Source organism: Cryptomeria japonica, chromosome 5 (assembly GCF_030272615.1).
Source record: "Cryptomeria japonica chromosome 5, Sugi_1.0, whole genome shotgun sequence".
In the NCBI taxonomy this organism is placed as follows: Eukaryota; Viridiplantae; Streptophyta; class Pinopsida; order Cupressales; family Cupressaceae; genus Cryptomeria; species Cryptomeria japonica.
The window spans coordinates 113,946,259-113,965,954 of NC_081409.1; positions in this window are offsets into that span (position 1 = coordinate 113,946,259).

Genomic DNA, 19,696 nt, shown 5'->3' on the forward strand with positions numbered 1-19,696 from the left:
GTAGGGAACTAATTGAGTAGTTCATTGAGTTGTCATTATATTGGTCTTTATTGTTATTTTCTTGTTCCCCTTTACGCTTCGCATTTTATTTCCCAGGGAATCTTAAACCATAAAAATACAAAAAGAGAGGAAGTGCAGTTATCCATAACCACCGAGATTTAGTTCTAACTAGCAGGCCCCTTTACAGGCATAACCACATCAACCATTAAGCTACCCATCTCCGTCGACACCCGACTATAGAGACCTTGGAGTAGTGAGTTCTTCCAAACTCGTTACTTTTTAGGAGAGGTGGGGAGTGTTTGCATAAACTACCTAACAGTTGGTGAGTGCGTCAAAACATACGTCAACAGGACTAAGTCTACATTTTAGCTCTTTTGTTTTGCCGTTTATTGTTTCCTTCTCTTTTTCCAATTTTTCAAGTTTCTCCTCAAATCCAGCTATCTCTTGTTCTATAACTGATATTGGTTTAGATTAACCAATGATATTGTCAACTATATCATCAATTTCTTTTTGCACTTTGTTGATCTCCTTATCAATGTCCACTGTCAGAAGATTAGTCTTGCATGTGTCCCTGTACAGTTCCTTAAATTCCATTATTGTTTTGTTTAGTGCCGGTAAGAGGGTGTCAATGTGTTTTGTGCACTTCTTTATTGTCTCTTCAAAGAATTTATGTTTTTCCTTGTCCATTTTTTTCTTAAATGTCTCTTCATTTATTTGGTCCACAGTTAGTATATTTTTGGTGATGTACTTAGACAATGTGTCTAATTGACTCAAATAATCCTTATTGTCTATATTGCACTTGGGTGCAATCAATTTAAGAATAGGAATGGTGTCATCTATAGCCTTATATGCCAATACATTACAATCTGTTATTTTCTTAATTGAATCTAATAGTACCTCAGTCACATTTGTTGGTCTAAATTCTGTCATGGAAGTTCTAGATGTCTGCCCAACTGCTTTCAAAATTTCCATGTTGTTGGTGTGAGTAACCACTTTGCTTGTCTCAACCTCTGGTAGGTCAGTTTGTGTCTGCATTTCAATTAGCAAAGGTTTAGGTTTTTCAGTAGATGTCGGTGGCACTGTCTTTGTGTGTACCTGTTTCTCAGCCTATTTCACAGTGTTGTCTACTAGTGTTTCTGATGGTTTTTCAGTTGTATCCACTACCGATATTTTTGTCTGTACCTCTGCACTGTCTACTACCGGTGACTAAGTAAGTTTCTCTTTATTTTCTACAGTCGGTATCTCTGTCTCTATGGGTTTTTTAATGTTTGCATTGACAGTATTGTCAGTATCCATGCTAGTAACCAAGTGTACCTCTGTATGCTTAGTTTGTTCAATGTTATCAGCTAGTGTTTCAACTTCAATATTATTAGTCGGTGGCTCAATAGCCACATCTTTCTTTACCTCAATGTTCTCCTTATCAACTACAATATTAACCTCCTAAGGTTCTATGTTCATTATGTACAAAACTTCATATTCAGGATTTGTATCCTCATGTGGTGTCTCCATATTTTCAGTAGCTGGTGAATTATCAACTAGTACCGGTGGAGTAGCTGAAGGTGGTGGTAAATTATCTGTCACTTTTATATTAGGTAGTCCACCTACATTGCCTTTTCCCTTATCCTTATCCTTTTGGTATACCTTGAATGCTTTTGGTCTGTTTAGATCTTCTTGTTTCTCCTTCTCTACAAAGAAGATGTCCCATTTATCTGTTGTCTCTTCTGAGATCTCATTAACCCTGTCGGCCATTAGGCTTACATGTCGGTTTCCACTTGAAAAGACTGTCTTGCTTGCTTCACTAATCAGTTCATCAATTTCTTCCATGGATTTCACAGGATGTACAGCAAGTAGTTTCTCAATTTTTATTTTCTTGTCAAGTTCCATAATGGCTAACCTTTTAGCATCAAGCCGCCTATACAATTCACTAGGAAAATCATCTACAACCTCTATCAAAACTTTCTTATAAATGTCTAGGTGTAAGATGATACTATTTTCTATTCTTTCTTTTTCCTCATTTGTAAAAGTATCATACAATTTACTAACATTAGATAGATTTCCATCATCTGTTATTTCATTCAATAGATTGTCAAGAGGAGGAATAACCTATTTTTCCTTTCTCCTTTTAGGCATCATCTTTTTAGCTGGGGGCCTCACTGCCTATTGTTTCCTTCTTGCCTTCTTAGGTGTAGGAGAGGGTATCAGTGAAGGTTTTCTCTTCCTATCTACTCTTTTAAACTCTGTAGGGATTTCATTGTCTGAGGATGTACCAACCGGTGAGAGATGAGATTTCAGTTGTAAACCTTCCAAGTCACTTTCTTTGATACCGGTGATATTCATTATGTTTTCCTTTATTTCTTTCACCTGCTTAGTTGCACTTCCGATGTATTTCTCTTTGCTCTTCCTCTGTTTCAGTGTTTGTACACCACTTTCTATGGTCTCAGCATTACCAAACACTTCTTCTAGTTCTCTAGGGGCTTCAAGTAGGGCTTTGGTGTATGTTTCAATAATGTTCACATTAGCCTCATATCCCATCTCTGTCACCCAAACAGTTCTAGGAAGAACTGCCTCCATCCAAATTTCATCCTTCTTGATCACAAAACAAATTTCTTTTCGCTACTTGTCTACAACGCTTTGTGGTAACCTTTCCCTTGTTTTCATTTTTGCCTTAAAGGCTTGGAAATACTCTGTTATTTTGTTTTCCTTATTTGTTCCCATGCCGGTGAAGATATCCAACAGTTGTTTCCCTACCGGTATGTCATAACCAAAGTCTTTCCTGCCTATACTGGGAACCTCTTTTGTAAGATATAGCATTAGGCATACAAGAAGATTTCCAAATCTGAAAGTACCTTTCTTATCTCCTTTGATTTTCTTCAGATTGTCAATCAATTCATCTTTCAACCACTCACATACATCTATTTTGGCATCATTGTTAACCATATCATATGCACTTTTGATACATAGACTAGAAATGGAGTTCAGTCGGTTAGCATGTGTGGCCTTATATCCTAATATCATGCTTATGAATCTAACATTTTCATCATTTACATCATTAACTCTCAGGGATCTGTTGTCATAACCTGCACCTGTTAAAGTCATCATTGTTTTATTTGAAACTTTCTTGGTTTTATCTAGCCTGCTACCAGTGGAGGGTAAGCCAGTCACAGCCCTAACTACTTCTCTAATGATTTTATGAATAGATTCAAGACAAAATAATTCTCCATGAACTCTACTGAGTACAATCCTTACAACTTCCTTAAGAAATTCCGGAATGTCAAGGATTTCCACAAAACCTAGGGTTTCTATAACCTTATGTTTCAGTTTCACAATTCCATTTTCATCACAGATAACATTCTTATACATTTTCATGATTTCATCTTAACCCAGTTCCTCAATGTGGCAATGTATGTATATTCTTGGGTCTTCTGCATATGCAACTCCTTTAGGGATTGTTGAAAATGCACCTAGGATATCATCCTGCTTCGCTACTTCAGGAATAATCTTGAATACGGGCCTAGGGCATTTAACCACTTCAATAATAGTAGGGTTTGCAATGAATTCAGGAGCAGAGGAGGAAGCCATTGATAAATACCTTAATCTGGCTTTTAGGTTTGGATGCTTGAAAGATCTTGCTTCACTTTTCGCTAACGATTCCTTCACTCGATTTCTTTGCACTCTTAGGAAATTTGAATGCTCGGTGAATGAAAAAGAGGGGAAAACACAGATTTATAATGTCTTTTCCTTCAACAACCACAATAAATGCATGTTGGTTAAGTGAAACTTAACACATCTACCGGTAAAGAAGAAGTTCATCTTCTTACCATCAACCGAGGGTAAACTTGCATAATTTTCAATTTGTTGCCATACCCCCAAAAGGTTTCTTTTCAGTTAGATGAAGAATCTCTTGCTGGTGGAGTGATACTCTATTCTACTGGTGAAGGAATAGTCTCATCAACATTCTGATCTCTCTTTCTAATCCACTATTTTGAAAATTCTTGCTTTACCTCATCTACCTTCTCTTTGCCTTTCAAACTAGGTCCATTGTTATTTTTTGGTAATGCCTTACTTCTACAAAATTTTGCAATATGTCCAATCTTGTTACAAGCATAACAAGTCACATTGTTTTTCTGAATAGTCTTTCCATATCCTATCCCGGTATGTGTTCTGCATTGATTAGATAGGTGTCCAAATCTTCCACAAACATAACATCTTACATTCATTCTCCAGTTTTCTGAATTATGACCAATTTTGTTGCATTTGGAGTATTGACCGGTGGGTGTATTAATGTTCTGATAGTTTTTAGATCTACACTGATTTGTTTTATGACCATACTTGTTACAGTTAAAGAATTTCCCATTAAATTTGTCAGCATTAGGTTGTCTTACCAGTTTGTTGTGATCATGATTGTTTGCAGTACCGAAGCTTTCACCAACTTCAAAGCAAAGTCCATTAGTATCTCCATTAGGTTTCTGATTTTTCAACATATTATCAAGTTCTTCTGAACTTTTCTTGAATTTCTCTTTGTGTTGATTTGCAATAGCCAACTCATTTTCTAAGATTTCATTTTGTCTCATAAGTTTAGTTTTATCATTTGTGTGTGCATCAAATCTGTCTTCAACATATCATTTTCATGACTGAGTCTTGTATTTTTATTTCCAGCATCATTGAGTCTCCTAGTCAAGTCATCTTCATTCTTATTTTTGTCTTCAATGTCTTTACAAAACCTCATAGTCATATCTTGCATTTCATTCCTCATAGCACTATTTTCTTGTCTCAATTTGTTCACAAGGTCATTAAGAGTTTCCTTTTCATCGTCATCATTCTGCATCTTCTCATAAAGTTCTTTTTTTTATTTCTAGCAATAGTGAGATTTTCTTGAAGTCCTTGAATGAATACTGTAGACGTATAAAAATGGCCATATTCTTAAATGAATATTTTATGTTCATTTCTCTATTTGATTAAATCCAATTTAATTAAATTACCCACATTCCTCTATTTAATTAAGTAAATTACTCAATTTATTTAAATTAAATTCACTATACCCATTTAATGAATAAATCATTTTATTCAATTAAACCCCCCCTATCCACTTTTAATTAAATTCAAATTTAATTAAATAGTTATCCTAAATTGAATAAATCTAATTTATTTAATTTCCCCAAATTGCAACCAAATTGAATTAAAATACTTTATTTCAATTAAATCCTATTATCCCTCCATCCACTTGCAAAATTCCAAACCCCTTTCTAATCCCTTCTAGAATCTTCTAATCGCTTCTAATTAACCTAACCCCTCCTCTAAACTTTGTCACATCCCTAAGCAAAGGGAAGTCACTTCTCAAAACCTCAAAGTCTTTGATAACCATTAAAGGCTTTCAACCTTCAACCACTTAATTCCTCAAAGTCTTTGATAACCATTAAAGGCTTCCAACCTTCAACCACTTAATCCCCCAAAGTCTCCAATAACCATTAATGGTTAACTCAAACCCTCTTACATGGTTAAATTATTTGTTTTAACTCAACCTTCACTCAACCCAAGGGTCTCATCAAGCCTTTAATGCTTTGACCATGATTATCTCTTAATCATTTGCACAAAGGTTTATCCTTGGATTAAGTCTTAATCCATTGGGTAAACCTAACTTAAGCTTGACCCTTACCCTCTAGATAAGCATGAGGTCTCCTCGGGCATTTAATGCCTCCAACCCCTTCTGTCAACCCAACCCTATGTTGACACGTGTCACCATTTCATTAGTGCCAATTACAAACATGGATCCCCAACTTTCAAACTCAACCCTTGATCAACCCTTTCAATCCTGACCATCCTTTCAATCCTGACCATCCATTGCCCTATTTTTGCTATAAATAGACCTCTCATTCCTCCATTTTTACATATAGAGAATCCTTCAAATTTGTAGCATCATACTTATGCTCAAATACATTCAATCTTTCATATCATTTTTATGCTCATCATTTAGCCTCTTTTAAATCAGGAATTAGTCTAAATATGCATGTTTAAAATACTTTCTTTATCATTTAGCTCAATCATAGACTAAATATATCATGTTAGGATAGCATTCATACTAACCTTGTCATCTTATCATCTAGTTTATTGCATTTCTAGAATCATACATAGTTTAGCATACCTTTCATTCTAAAATCTATCAAAGCATCCCTCGTTCTTGCATTTTCCATCCCTAAACCATTTTGCTCAGTGATCTGAGAGCAAAAACATTGGTTTGAGGGACATTGTAAGATAGAGAACCATGGGACCAACCTTGGGAAGCTGAGTAATACATCGTTACTCCAGAGCTTGCACCAAGAAGTCCTCTGTGTGTGTGTATGGACAAGTCATTTAGCAATATTTTCACATATTGAGTTTTATCAGCCCACTTTTCCTGCATACAAATACTTGTGCAGTCTTCAGATCATCTTCAAGTTTGATATTATTTAACTTTTATGCATCATAATCTGCAAGAATTGTTTCCAATTGCTTTCTCAAGTTTTCCATCTATACCAGTGTCAGGATCTCCCTCAAGCTGTTAGACTTTTGAAAATAGAGGGCTAGGCTCTGATACCAATTGTTATGATTCCCAAAGATACTTAGAGGGGGGGTGAATCAGTATCTAACTGGTTTACAGATTTTCTGAACTTATTCCAAAACAATGTACTAGTAAACAAGAATTAATGCAGTAAATATGAACAATAAAGAAAACATAGAAATCACACCATAACACAAGATTTTTGGTGAGGAAACCCGGTGTGGGAAAAACCTCGGTGGAATTTGTGACCCACAATATTCACTCATTGGCCAATGAATGGATATTACTTACAATGAGGTGCCTGTACATGCAGGAAGGCCAACTACCTAGAGCTCACTGCTCAAATACAAAAGGAAGTCTCACTGACTTACAAAATGGATTATGAGAATCCAATATAATGTACTGTTATAAAAAGCATTTGCTATGCCAGGTTCAGTACCGGTTTAAGCTCATACAATAACCATAAACCTTACTACAAAATATGCCTTTATATTTTCTCTACACATCCATATATATCTCTCACACAATGATCTACAATATCTCATACTTATATATGAGTCTTATTACAATATGCCATGTCGGCTTATAAAAGATATTACAATTAAATACAAAATACAATAATCAAAATCCTGTCAGCTAGGGTGTTGGTAAACATTATTGTCGATGCCGGTGTAGAGTCTGTCGGTGTCAGTGCCTGCCGATGCCATAAGATTCCAAGGTTGCCATCAATGAAAATATTTTCAATCACCTACAATTCTCATTGGAGTGTACAATGCCAACAAATCCTAACCCCGATCTATTTTCAGTCTATCTAAGTGATTTTCATAGCCTGACAAGTTTTTGCAGAACATTTGTCCAAGAATACGTCTGTATCGCTCAAAAACAATATGATTACTGATTCGTTGTTTTTGCAGGTTACCTAAGAGGTTTCAAGCAAACTGTGTGTATTATTAATTGTTGTCTAGGTACCTTAATTGCGATATGGTAAATAAACAAATCTATTTTTCGTGGTTGAGAAAAATCTAAAAGGTAGGAGAGTATGATCTTGTCTACACAAACAATCAGAAATCCAAACCCGTGAAGCTTTTCTAGTTTGAGATTTGTGTTCCTTTAGCAAGCCTATCACAATGGGAAAAAGTAATCACCATGTGAGAATGACCCAAGTGATTACAGCTAGACCCAAGCATTCTGAATCACTATAATAAATAGGCCTCTTTGAGATTAAAGTCTCGAAGGACGGAGTTATTTAAGTTTTCTCTTTGAGATTTATCATATCAAGCATTTTGTAGGGTCTCGCGGTCTCAATCACGCTTGCATGACTACATCTTTCTTGGTACCTTGTTGGGCTATAGGCCTCAATCGTGCTTATCGTGCTTGCAAGATTTCAAGGGATAACTTCAAACAGAAACCCTTACTAAGAACTCTAGGATAGAAGCTACCTGGTTCACCTCTAAAAGGGGGATAATCTTTGTGCAAGAGTGATAGTAACTCTCTCAAGATACTTGTCATATCATGCCCCCATTAGCATTTGGGGTCGGCTAATACGGTGTTGAGAATCCATTGCGTGAGACTCAGCAGCTGTATTTTGATTAGCTATTGGGTGTGTACCTAAGTCTGCAAGCAAAGGTTTTCTCTCTCAGCCAACTTCCTTAGGATTAGCATGTTGTGCTTGAATTCACTTTACATCTTGCATGTCTGATGTGCCTTTATCCTTGAACTATCTGAAACTATCACTGAACAACCTGAAACTGAAACTGGAAAACCTGAATAATCAATTGAAGCATCAAACTCAGTGGTCAAAACCCTATTTCCTATCAAAACTTGTTTCCTGTCTAATCCTATTCTGTACGATTCAAGACCTTAATTGCCTAGTTTGTCGTACTGTTATCTAAGAATTGTCATATGAGCTTTTGTTTATTGTCGTACAAGTAACCTAGTTTGTCATCTAGTTACCTTTAGTTTGTCGTATGGTCTTAGGCATTTTATCGTATGAAAATCTATCTTCCTGAGTCCAGAAAACTTTATTTGCGTGATTCTGATATATTTTACAGACCTCTATCATACTTTCTTGGTTAGTCCTGATACATCACAGGATAGCATATACCTGGTCTTTTTCATCCTGAGCATAGCATCTTGGTAGTATGCCCTGGTCATTGTGTTACATGATTTTGTCGATTATATCCTAGTTGGTTCAATCAATCATCCATCAATTTGATCCACTTAGATCACATCTTATACAAGATAGATCGTTCTTGAAACCAGACTTGGTCTCAATCTCTTCATCCAATCATCACCTCAAACAAACATCCAGCTTCGATTTGATCTTGACATATGTATCACTTCTAGCTCTCGATCACATCAATTGTAAATGACTGTTCAAACTAGGAGCTCTTATAAGAATTTTGACAAAAGTAAGAGGCAATGTTTCTCATTGCTAACTAATCCATTCTTTCAAGAACAACCAATCTTTGACAAACCTTCATCCTCAAGCCAACCAATTTTTTATCAACCTTTATCTTCCAATATGTCTAGGGAAAGACAAGAAAGAGAAGCTTCTAAACACAGTGCTCATGATAACATTAGCACTCATGGTACTTATAGTGATGCCTCATCTAGTGATTATGAACCTGAAGAAGATAATATAGTTAAATGTCAAAAGGACAAGGATTTTAGAAAAATGATGAATATTATCATGGCCCGGGAAAAAGAAGAACATTTTCTAGAATTGGTTAAACAAGGAGTCAGACTTCCCGTTGACTACAATATTGAAAACATTATCATTAAAGAAGAAGAGACACCACTATCATTGGTGACCAAACAATTGCAAGCATTGCAAACTGAGATCAAATAAATGAAAGGAAAAGATAAATCTTTTGTACAGTATTTCCTTGGACACAATCTACTCATTCCCATTCGACAAGAATCTTCACATGCCTCCATTTCCTTCAAGAACGGAAATTCCTAAATTTGACAAATATGATGGCAACTCGGATTCTCAAGACCATGTCCAAAAATTCTATGCTCTATGTATCGAATTTATGCATGAACAGACATATCTTATGTGTCTCTTCCCAAGAAGTCTATGAGGACAAGCTATGGAGTGGTTTTCAAAACTGGCTATGGGAATTAAATATTTTGAGGAGCTGGTCGAACTATTTATCCAACAATACTCCTGCAACATCTGTCATTTAATCACCATGATTGACCTCTGCAATACAAAACAAAGAACAGGAGAACCTTTCCTCACTTTCCTTCAACATTGGAGAATGATTTTCTCTAGATATTCACGACCCATTACTGATTCTGAAAAGATGGACATCTTTGTTAACAATCTAATTCCTGAATTACAATATAATAATCAAATGCAAGTACATCCTTCATTTAATAAGATGGTGGAAAGTGCTCTCAAAATAGAAGATGTGTTTGTGAAGAAAGGAGAAATCTCACTTTATAAGGAAACGCAGCATGGCTCTAGTTCTAAAGAGAAAAACAAATACTGTAAATGTGGCAAAGATAATAATAGAAATGTTGTGAACAATGGAGTAGTTGATATTGTTAAACCAAAACCAAAACCAACAGTATTTAATCTGACTAGTGGCACACAAACCCTCAAAGTTGTTGAAAGTGTTGTGGAAAACCCTCCTAAGAAATTGAAAGAGTGGTTTAAAGATAAGCCTTGGATTTCAAATCCTAAACATGATTTCACTCCTTTGGAAGAATCCTATGACACAGCTCTTAAGACTCTATTAACAAATTATCTGATCACATTTCCTGACAACTCCAAACCATATGATCTTGAAGTCAAACCCAAATGGTGGAGGCAAAATTATTACTGTGAATATCACCGAAACAAGGGTCACACAACTAATAACTGCATGAAATTCAAACATGAGATTCAAGACCTTATCGATAATGGCAAAATTGTTGTTGGGAATCATGCAACAAAATCTGATCACAAAGATTTTAAATATCCCTTGCCTACTTATGAGCAAGGAGATTCCTCTAAATTCAAGGGAGGCGCCAAGATTAATTATACCTATACCAATGACGATAACATCATCAACATGCTTGAACCTTCTCAATCAGAGAATTGCAATGTAATCATAGTCAAAGAAGAGCAAAACAAGTCGAGAGCTACAAACATTGTGACCCATGCTCAAGGAAAAGTTACTCTCAAAGGAATTGGTTCCTCATCTTCCAATCAAACGTCATCATAAATCCATTGATATCATCAAAATTGTCGACATCTTCAAAGAAACAACCAGTTACAATCATTACTAAGCCTTCCCCATCTAAATAGTTGGATTCAGCATCTTCTTCTGGTTATAGCATTGTTGAACAGCTAAAACGAACTTCTACTCAAATATGTATTCTCGAACTACTTAAGATCTCTCCTGTTCATAGAGAGATCCTGGACAAAGCTTTGCTTGCTACCAATGTCCCTAGAGACTTCGATCTAGATCAATTTCAATCTATGGTGGGTCACCTAACCTCAACTCACTACCTATCCTTCTCTGAAGAAGACGATAATTCTTTGACTCATCCACATAATCAGCCATTACACATTGAAGCCATGATCCATAAACATTGAGTCAAACATGTTTTGATAGATGGAGGTACTGGGCTAGACATTTGTACTTACAATCCACTCATACAATTGGGATTTTCTGAGAATGTTATAGATCCAAGAAAGAAGATAACAATAAAAGCTTATGATGAATAAGAGAGAACCTCTAAGGGTCTAGTGCTATTACCAATCAGGGTAGGACTCATGGAAAGAGATGTTATTTGTCGGGTGCGTGACCTTCCTCTATCTTACAACATTTTGTTGGGAAAACCATGGATTCATGATATGCAAGTGGTGTCATCTACATACCATCAGTGCTTGAAGTTTCCCTATAATGGAGTTGAGGTCAGTGTTCATGGTGATACCTGCTAGGCTTGCAACGCATAAAAACAATGTGTTGATAATCTTGTTCCTCACAACAGAGTAGCCTCTATAGTTGACAATTCACAAGCTATGATGAAGGACTTAGAAAAGAAACTAAAAATCATGGATGCCAGCATGGGCGGATACAAGATAGAACATGTACTTTCATTGATGTCTCTTCCCCCATCACCTAGACAGTCTGGAAAACCATCTGAAGCTATGAAACCACAAACTTAACCTGCAAACATCATCTATGATGGTACTTTTATGAAATCATCTTCTTCCTTTGCAAATGAAATAGAAGAAGCAGTTGTTCTCAAATGGATTTACAGAGGGGGAAATGAAGATAGAGAAGTGCAATGTTGTGAAATTTCCCCTGAACAATATGGTAAAGGTTATCAGATAATCCAACGCATGGGCTATTCAAGTATAGGTCCTCTGAGAAAATGTCAAGAAGGAATTACTGAACCCATCAAGGTGCAAACCAAGTCTACAAACGACAAAACCGGACTTGGGTACCATCTAGATAAACCATCAAGTCAAAAGCGACAATCTTATCAGCCACATCCAACACCAGAGGAAGTAAATAGACAGAAAACTCAGGATGAATATGAGGAAGCATGGGAAGAGTTGGAAATCAAAAGAAAAGAAGAAGCTTATAACCAAGTTCCAAAGGTACCAGCAAGAAAAAGACCAGAAGTAGAAATTCCACAAGAAATGAGAGAACGGGTGGAAAGAACCAAAGAAATGTTTGCACCTTTAAACATTCATGTCACATATACGGGAATGATGCTAGAAGAAGATTCAGAAACAAACTCAAATGAGTATGAATGGGGTCCAGAACCTGTATCAGATGCATCTACTGAAGAAAATCCTGAAGAATCCAATGATACCATAGATGAAGCATAAGAAATAGCACACATGAAGCTACAATGAGAACTAGAGGAAGTTAGACTAAAAATATAAGAAGCTTATGAGAAATAGCTAAGAAAAGAGAAATCACATGAAAATCACTCACCTACTATATCTCAATCTAATGAGACAAAACAAATCAGGTATGGCAACACAACTGAAGAACCGAAGGCTAGTCAAGAAGGACCGGTCATCAATCCAGAAGAAGTTGAATGGGAAAGAAGACAGAAACTCGCAGAGTCATCAAGGCTATGTGAACAGGTATGTCAGCTACAGGTTGTCATTGAACCAGAACAAGAAGGAACTTGCAGCATAAAAGATGTTCATATTAATACCATGCATGCTTTTACTGAGTCACTTGAAGAGGATTCAAATGCTTCATATTCTAACTTTGATCAGCCTAAAATGAGCTGCATCTATGATATTACCTATTCAACACAAAACTATGACTACTTTGTCATGAATGTTGAAACTTGGTCTGTAGAAGCTATTGTTGTTGAACCACAATATGTAGTCCAGTTTGAAGTAGGAGAAGGATCTAATGGTAGGTTTGTTGGGTTAGATTCTCTAAACACTAACATAGGCTTTGATAATCATGTTATGACTCTTCCTGATCTCAAGACACTAACGCAAGGTAGTCTTCTAGAACTCAACTTGACGGTCCAAGGTTGTGATGAAAAAACTATGAATTCCCTTGAACTCGTCGAATCTTTATCCTTGGTATACCCTGAGCATATTGATCGTACTCTACAAGACCAACCCATGGATATCCCTACTTTTTCCAACAACTATGCCTTAGCATGTTACCTTAATGCAGTTGAACCCATGAACTCTTCCATCAATGAACAGAGTGTGAACATGACAGAAGTGGATGTCAAGTATCTTAGTCTCAAATATCAAAAGAAGAAAAAAAAAAGTGTTCTAATGGAAAAAACCACACTGTGGCGGTATCAAAACCTAAAAAATTAAAAATTAAAGACGTATCTGACGGTGAAACCCTCCCTGAGGCACTTGAAAATGAGATGCTTGATATTCTGCCTAATCACTTTCAAGAGCGATCATCAATACTAATTGAACCTACACAACCAGTGAACATTGGAAAAGAGGAAATTCAGAATATAATACATGTGGCTCAATCACTATCAGCAGAAGAATTGAAAGAGTTTACTGATTTCTTCATAGAGAAAAAGATCAACTTTGCATGGACATATTCTGATATGTCGGGTCTGGATCCTGACCTTATAATGCATCATCTTTCTATTGCTCCTAGAGTCAAACCTATCAAACAAAAACTCTGAAAAGTGCATCCTCGTGTTGCATTGCTTGTTAAAGTTGAGCTAGAGAAATTACTTAAAGCGAGATTCATCCGAGCAATTGATTATGCGGAGTGGATATCCAGCAAGGCATGTCCAAAAGATGATTTTCCACTACCTAACATTGACATGATAGTGGACATGATTGTTGGTTATGAAATATACTCTCTAATGGATGGCTTTTCTGGCTACAACCAAATCAAAATCGCACCTGAAGATCAAGAGAAAATAGCGTTCACATGTGCCTGGGGAAATTTCTACTGGAATGTCGTGCTCTTTGGCTTAAAGAATGCAAGTGCTACCTATCAAAGAGTTGTAACTACAATCTTTCATGACATGATGCACAAAAACATGGAAGAATATGTCGATAATACCTTGGTCAAATCTATGAAAAGATCGACACATCTCTCAGAATTGGGTATAATCTTAAACAGAATGGAAAAGTTTAAACTCAGGCTAAATCCTAAGAAATGTGCATTCGGAGTTACATCTGGCAAACTGTCAGGATACATTGTTTCAGCAAAAGGGATTGAAGTTGATCTAGAAAAAGTTAAGCTATAATGGAAATGCCACCTCCAAAGAATGTAAGTCAAATGAGAACTCTATAAGGGTGGCTCCAATCAAGGAATATCTTTCCAATAAAAATGGGTGGATTGGAAAGATATTCCTTGATCTATTTCCAATCCACCCATTTTCATGCCACAGATTCAAGGCAAACCTTTGATTCTCTATATATCAGCTACTGGCACATCACTAGGGGTAATTTTGGCTCAACGGGATTAGAACAACAAGGAACGAGCAATATACTATATCAGCAGGGCGTTGGTGTCCTATGAGATGAATTACACTATCATTGAGAAAGCTTTTTTGGCAGTGGTCTTCGCTTCACAGAAATTGAGACATTACATACTGGCACATTCTATCAAACTGGTTGCTAAGATTGATCCTCTAAAATATCTTCTAAGCAAAGCAAAACTCACAGGGAGATTGGTTAAATGGGTTATGATACTCATAGATTTTGACATTGAGTATGTAGAATGCAAAGCTATAAAAGGACAAGTCATTGTGGATCAACTTTTTGGCGCTCCGCTTGAAGATAATCAACCTCTGAACATAGAATTTCTAGATGGATCCATAATGCATCTTACTCGGGGATCCTGGAAAACGTTCTGTGACGGATCTTTTACTCAACAAGGTTTTGGTGTTGTGATCCTTTTTATCACTCCTCAAAGATACTCAATTCCAAAGGCATACAAGATCCTCTTTCCTTGTACCAACAATATTGCAGAATATGAAGCCTTGGTGAATGGAATCAAACTGGCTATTGAATGGAAAGTTGTTGAGTTATACATCTATGGTGACTCTTAGCTAATAATCAACCAAATTAATGATATGTATCAAACTCGGGATAAAAAACTAATGCCCTATAAAAAAATAGTTGATGACTTTAAGAAATACTTTGTCTTTGTTTTGTTTCAGCAAATTCCTAGATCAGCAAATAGAGCAGTAGATGTTATGGCTACATTGGCATCTATACCACAACTACAAGAAACATAGTTATGCTATGAGTTCCTGGTGGAAGATATTTGCTATCCTTCTTATGATTCCCCTGATTCCTAGATGGTATGTTTTATCATTAGGCATGACTCATCTCACTATAACCATATCTATTCCTACTTACATGACCAAGTCATCCCTGATAACCTTACTCGCAATGAGAAAAGAAACCCGATCCATAATGCTTCACGGTATGTCATCATCGCTAACGATCTATATAGGCGAGGTTTAGATGGTACTTTTCTTAGGTGTCTAGAACTTAAAGAGTCTCAACGTGCATTATCTGAAGTTCATGAAGGTATTTGTGAATAGTTTGCAAAGGTTATGCTCAAGAAGAAGGAATTGATTATGGTGAAACTTTTGCACCTGTTGCTAGACTTGAAGGAGTTAGAACATTGTTGGCCTATGCTTCTTTCAAGAACTTCAAGATATATCAAATGGATGTCAAATCTGCATTTCTGAATGGAATATTAGAAGAAGAAGTTTTCATTGAACAACCTGAAGGATTTGTTGAAGACAATAATAAAGATCGGGTATGTAAATTGAACAAAGCTTTATATGGTTTGAAACAAGCACCACAAGCATGGTATGAAAGATTGCATTCTTATTTGATTAAGATTGGTTTTGTAGTCACATAAATCTGTCCATTTTAATTAAATGAATATTTCGTATTTATTTGATTAAAAATCCACTAACCATCAGTTAATTAAATTAATATTTAATTAATTCATCCCCAAACATTCTTCTATTAATAAAATAAATTATTCAATTTATTTTAATTAATTCATTAAACCAAATACAAATCAATTAATTAAATAAAATCAATTTATTTAATTAAATCCCCCTTTTCCTCTTTTAAATAAATTAACATTTATTTAAATCATTTTAAAACCCCCCCACTTGCATTTTCCTACAAATGCAACTTGCACACATTTATTGGAATAAATGAATTTTTATTTCAATAAAATCCTATTTTCCCTCACCCACCAAATCCACTTGCAAAATCTAATCCCCTTCTAGATTCTTCTAACCCCTTCCTAATTAGCCTAATCCATCCCCTAAATATTGTCACATTCATAAGCAAAATGGAGTCACTTCTCAAATGGCCCAAAGTCTTGGATAACCATTGAAGGTTTTCAACCTTCAACCACCAAAAACCCCAAAGTCTTTGAAAACCATTAAAGGCTTCCAACTTTCAACCACTTAATCCACAAAGTCTCCAATAACCATTAATGGTTAATTCAACCCTCCCACATGGTTAAAACATTTGTTTTGACTCAACCTCTACTCAACCCAAGGGTCTCATCAAGCCTTTAATGCTTTGACCATGATTATCTCTTAATCATTTGCACAAAGGTTTATCCTTGCATTAACTCCTAATCCAGTGGGTAATCCTAACTTAGACTTGACCCTTAGCCTTTAGATAACCATGAGGTCTCCTCAGGCCTTTAATGCCTCCAACCTCTTCTCTCAACCCAATCCTGTGTTGACACTTATCACTATTTTATTGGTGCAAATTGTGCACATGGATCCCCAACTTTCAAGCTTGACCCTTGATTAAACCTTTCAATCCTGGCCATCCATTGCTCCATTTTTCCTATAAATAGAGCCCATTCCTTCATAATCCAGATCCTGAAAACTTGTATGCATCTAAGTTATAGACATTTTAGAGAGCATTTTAGCATAAGCAATCTAACATATTGTCTTTTTGGTAAAATCAATCATTTTAGCATTAAAAATAGCTTTTCATTTCATGTTTGGAGCTATTCTACAAATCTCAATCCTCCATAAGCATCCATAGTGCAAAAAGCTGCTGAGAGCTACACTATTTTGGAACTTGGAGAGGAGAGGAACAAGGGAGAAGGAGCTAATCTCATGCTAAGAGACAGTTGGAGATGTCTCATTGTCTTACTTCTTTAGTTAGATTCATTAGCATGTGTTTTTAGTATCTCTCTTGGAATGCCTTCATTCATGTTTTAGTTTTTGATTGATTAACTCTAACATCTTGTGTGTTTTGTGTTGTTTGATCTTAAACTAACATTGTGCCATTTAGGAGGGCATCATTTGGTGAACCCGACGTGAATCGAACACACAACCTTCTGATCATTTTTTTTTTTAAATTAACATTTTGCTTGTTGAAATTGCCACACAGGTCGCGCTTCGGCGCTATTGAACGCGTTTTAGCGCTATTGCAAAATTTCTTTTAGCGCTATTGACCCTAAAATAGCGCTATTGAAAATGTTTCAGCGCTATTGACAACATTTTAGCGCTATTGTCACAGTTTCAGCGCTATTGACACACTTCCAGCGCTTTTGTCTTCTTGGGATTTTCTTTTCTTTCAGCGCTACTGTTTAAATTAGCGCTTCTGCTCACGCAGACTAGCGCTTTTGTATTAATCAGCGCTTCTGTAAAAACACAGAATAGCGCTATTGCGACAGAGTGTCGCCCAAATTGACTTGTAACCAAAAAATTAAAATTTAGGCTTGTGGAAGCCCCCCCCCTTTGAGCATTGATTTTATTAACTTGTTTCTTTTCTTTGTGCAGGTTAACAACACAACAAAAATCACAAAAATTTTCATTTAAGTGCTTAAAAAGAACTTAAAAACACAAAAATAGTTTTTCATTGTTTTCTAGTTAGGCATTATTTTCTTTGGTGCTTAAAATTAACAAACACAAAATTTGATTTCATTGCATCAATTGGGACTTAAAAAGCACAATCCACACTTCAAATTTTGGTGCAGTAAAAAGAACAATCCACATGTCTTGATTTATTTTTGACAAACAAATTTTCCTTCAAAGCAAAACGTGTTTTTCATTAAGTTGACCAGGATTTTCAAAATTCTAGATTACAAAACACATTGCCTTTGAAGTTAAAAGGAACACCATGGCTGTTGGAGCAACATCTCCAAATAGTTAGATCATCTTTGCAAATGTTGGATTAAAAAGAACAAGTGAATTTTGTGTTTGGCACGCTTGTGCACAAAAAGTCAGTCGAGTGGACCTACTTCTAACACACACTATCCTCTCCCTTGGCTCTCGTGGTCCTAGGTGCAAGAGAAAAGTGTTAGTAACACTCAAAATTTTATTTTTTAAGAGAGGTCTGCCAAGGGATCGATACTCTTGGGAACGACCTCGAGCGGTAAATCCTTCGAGCCACTATAGAAATCAGGTGAGAGCGAAAGCTGTAGCCTTGGGTATAGCTGTTCCTACAGTGTAACTGGCCGAAAGGACAAATGGGCCCCACCACCAGTTACAAGGCTCTTAAGTGAGTCACTGCAGAATGAACTTATGTCCAAAAACATCGAACATGACTAAACACCTTTAAGTAGTAGCCCACCTGTTCTATTGACTGAGGATATTTGAGGTATAATTTAGTGCAAGAGCATAGATGGTTTTTCTCCCAAGATACTCACCATACATATTTCCTTGAGTAGAAACATAGCTTTTTGAAAGGTCACTTGTGGCTTGATAAAAGTGGTGACTCCCCCATCATAGGGATCATCTATTTGTTATGCTCGTGCAAGACTTAGTATATCACATCCTTACCTGCCAAGGCGGGATTCATAAGGTATGTAGTACCAAAGTCGAAGAAATATCAAGATGTGGGCTAAATTTATCACAACTGGCCATTTGACCTTAGGGATAAAGAGTGTTTGAAGTGTGTTCATTTTACAGACCTAGTGCAAATTGAGCCGACTTCAGGCTTTGGAAGTACACCTTAAAATACATCTAAAGGAAGGGTCAAAAACAAGTCCAAGAATTGGGTTGATCTAGACCCATACTCATTTGTGCCTTTGAGGCTACAATCTTGTGTTTGTGTGCTTGCTTTGTTTTCTTGTCAAAGAAAAATCAGAAAATCAATCCCAAAAACAAAGTATTCATCCAACATCTGTCAACACAACCAAAAACATCAAAAACAAGGTACAAACAAACAAAGAATCACATTTTATGACCATTCTTCACATCTTGCGAAAGAAGAAGTGTCATCAGAATATTACCTTGAAAAGAAGACCATTAAGCTCAAAGGCTTTGATCAAAAGGAGGAAATTCTTCTATCTCAATAGACAAATCTTTGTCTCCCATAGAGTCTTTCTACATCGCATGCGTCTATACCTTCAAGGTAAAACAAACGAGTTTGATTCAGAATCATTGAACAGCAGAGCTTTTATGCAATATAGAGCTTTGAGTTATCACAAAAATCAAGGAGGAAAGATTAATCCCAACTTTTTTCCCAACATCTGTATCACCTACAACACAGCTCGAGAAGTGCCACCAACGCCTGAAAGGGAAGAGATAGAGTTTGTCCCATTTGTAACACAAAGTTTTTATTGAAGTTGAAAACAAAACATCCATCATCTTTCTCATCCATCATCATTTCATCATCAATCCATCCCAAAACTCTCAAAACATTAAGAGGTTCTTGTCCCAAGATTCCTTTTTAGATATTGC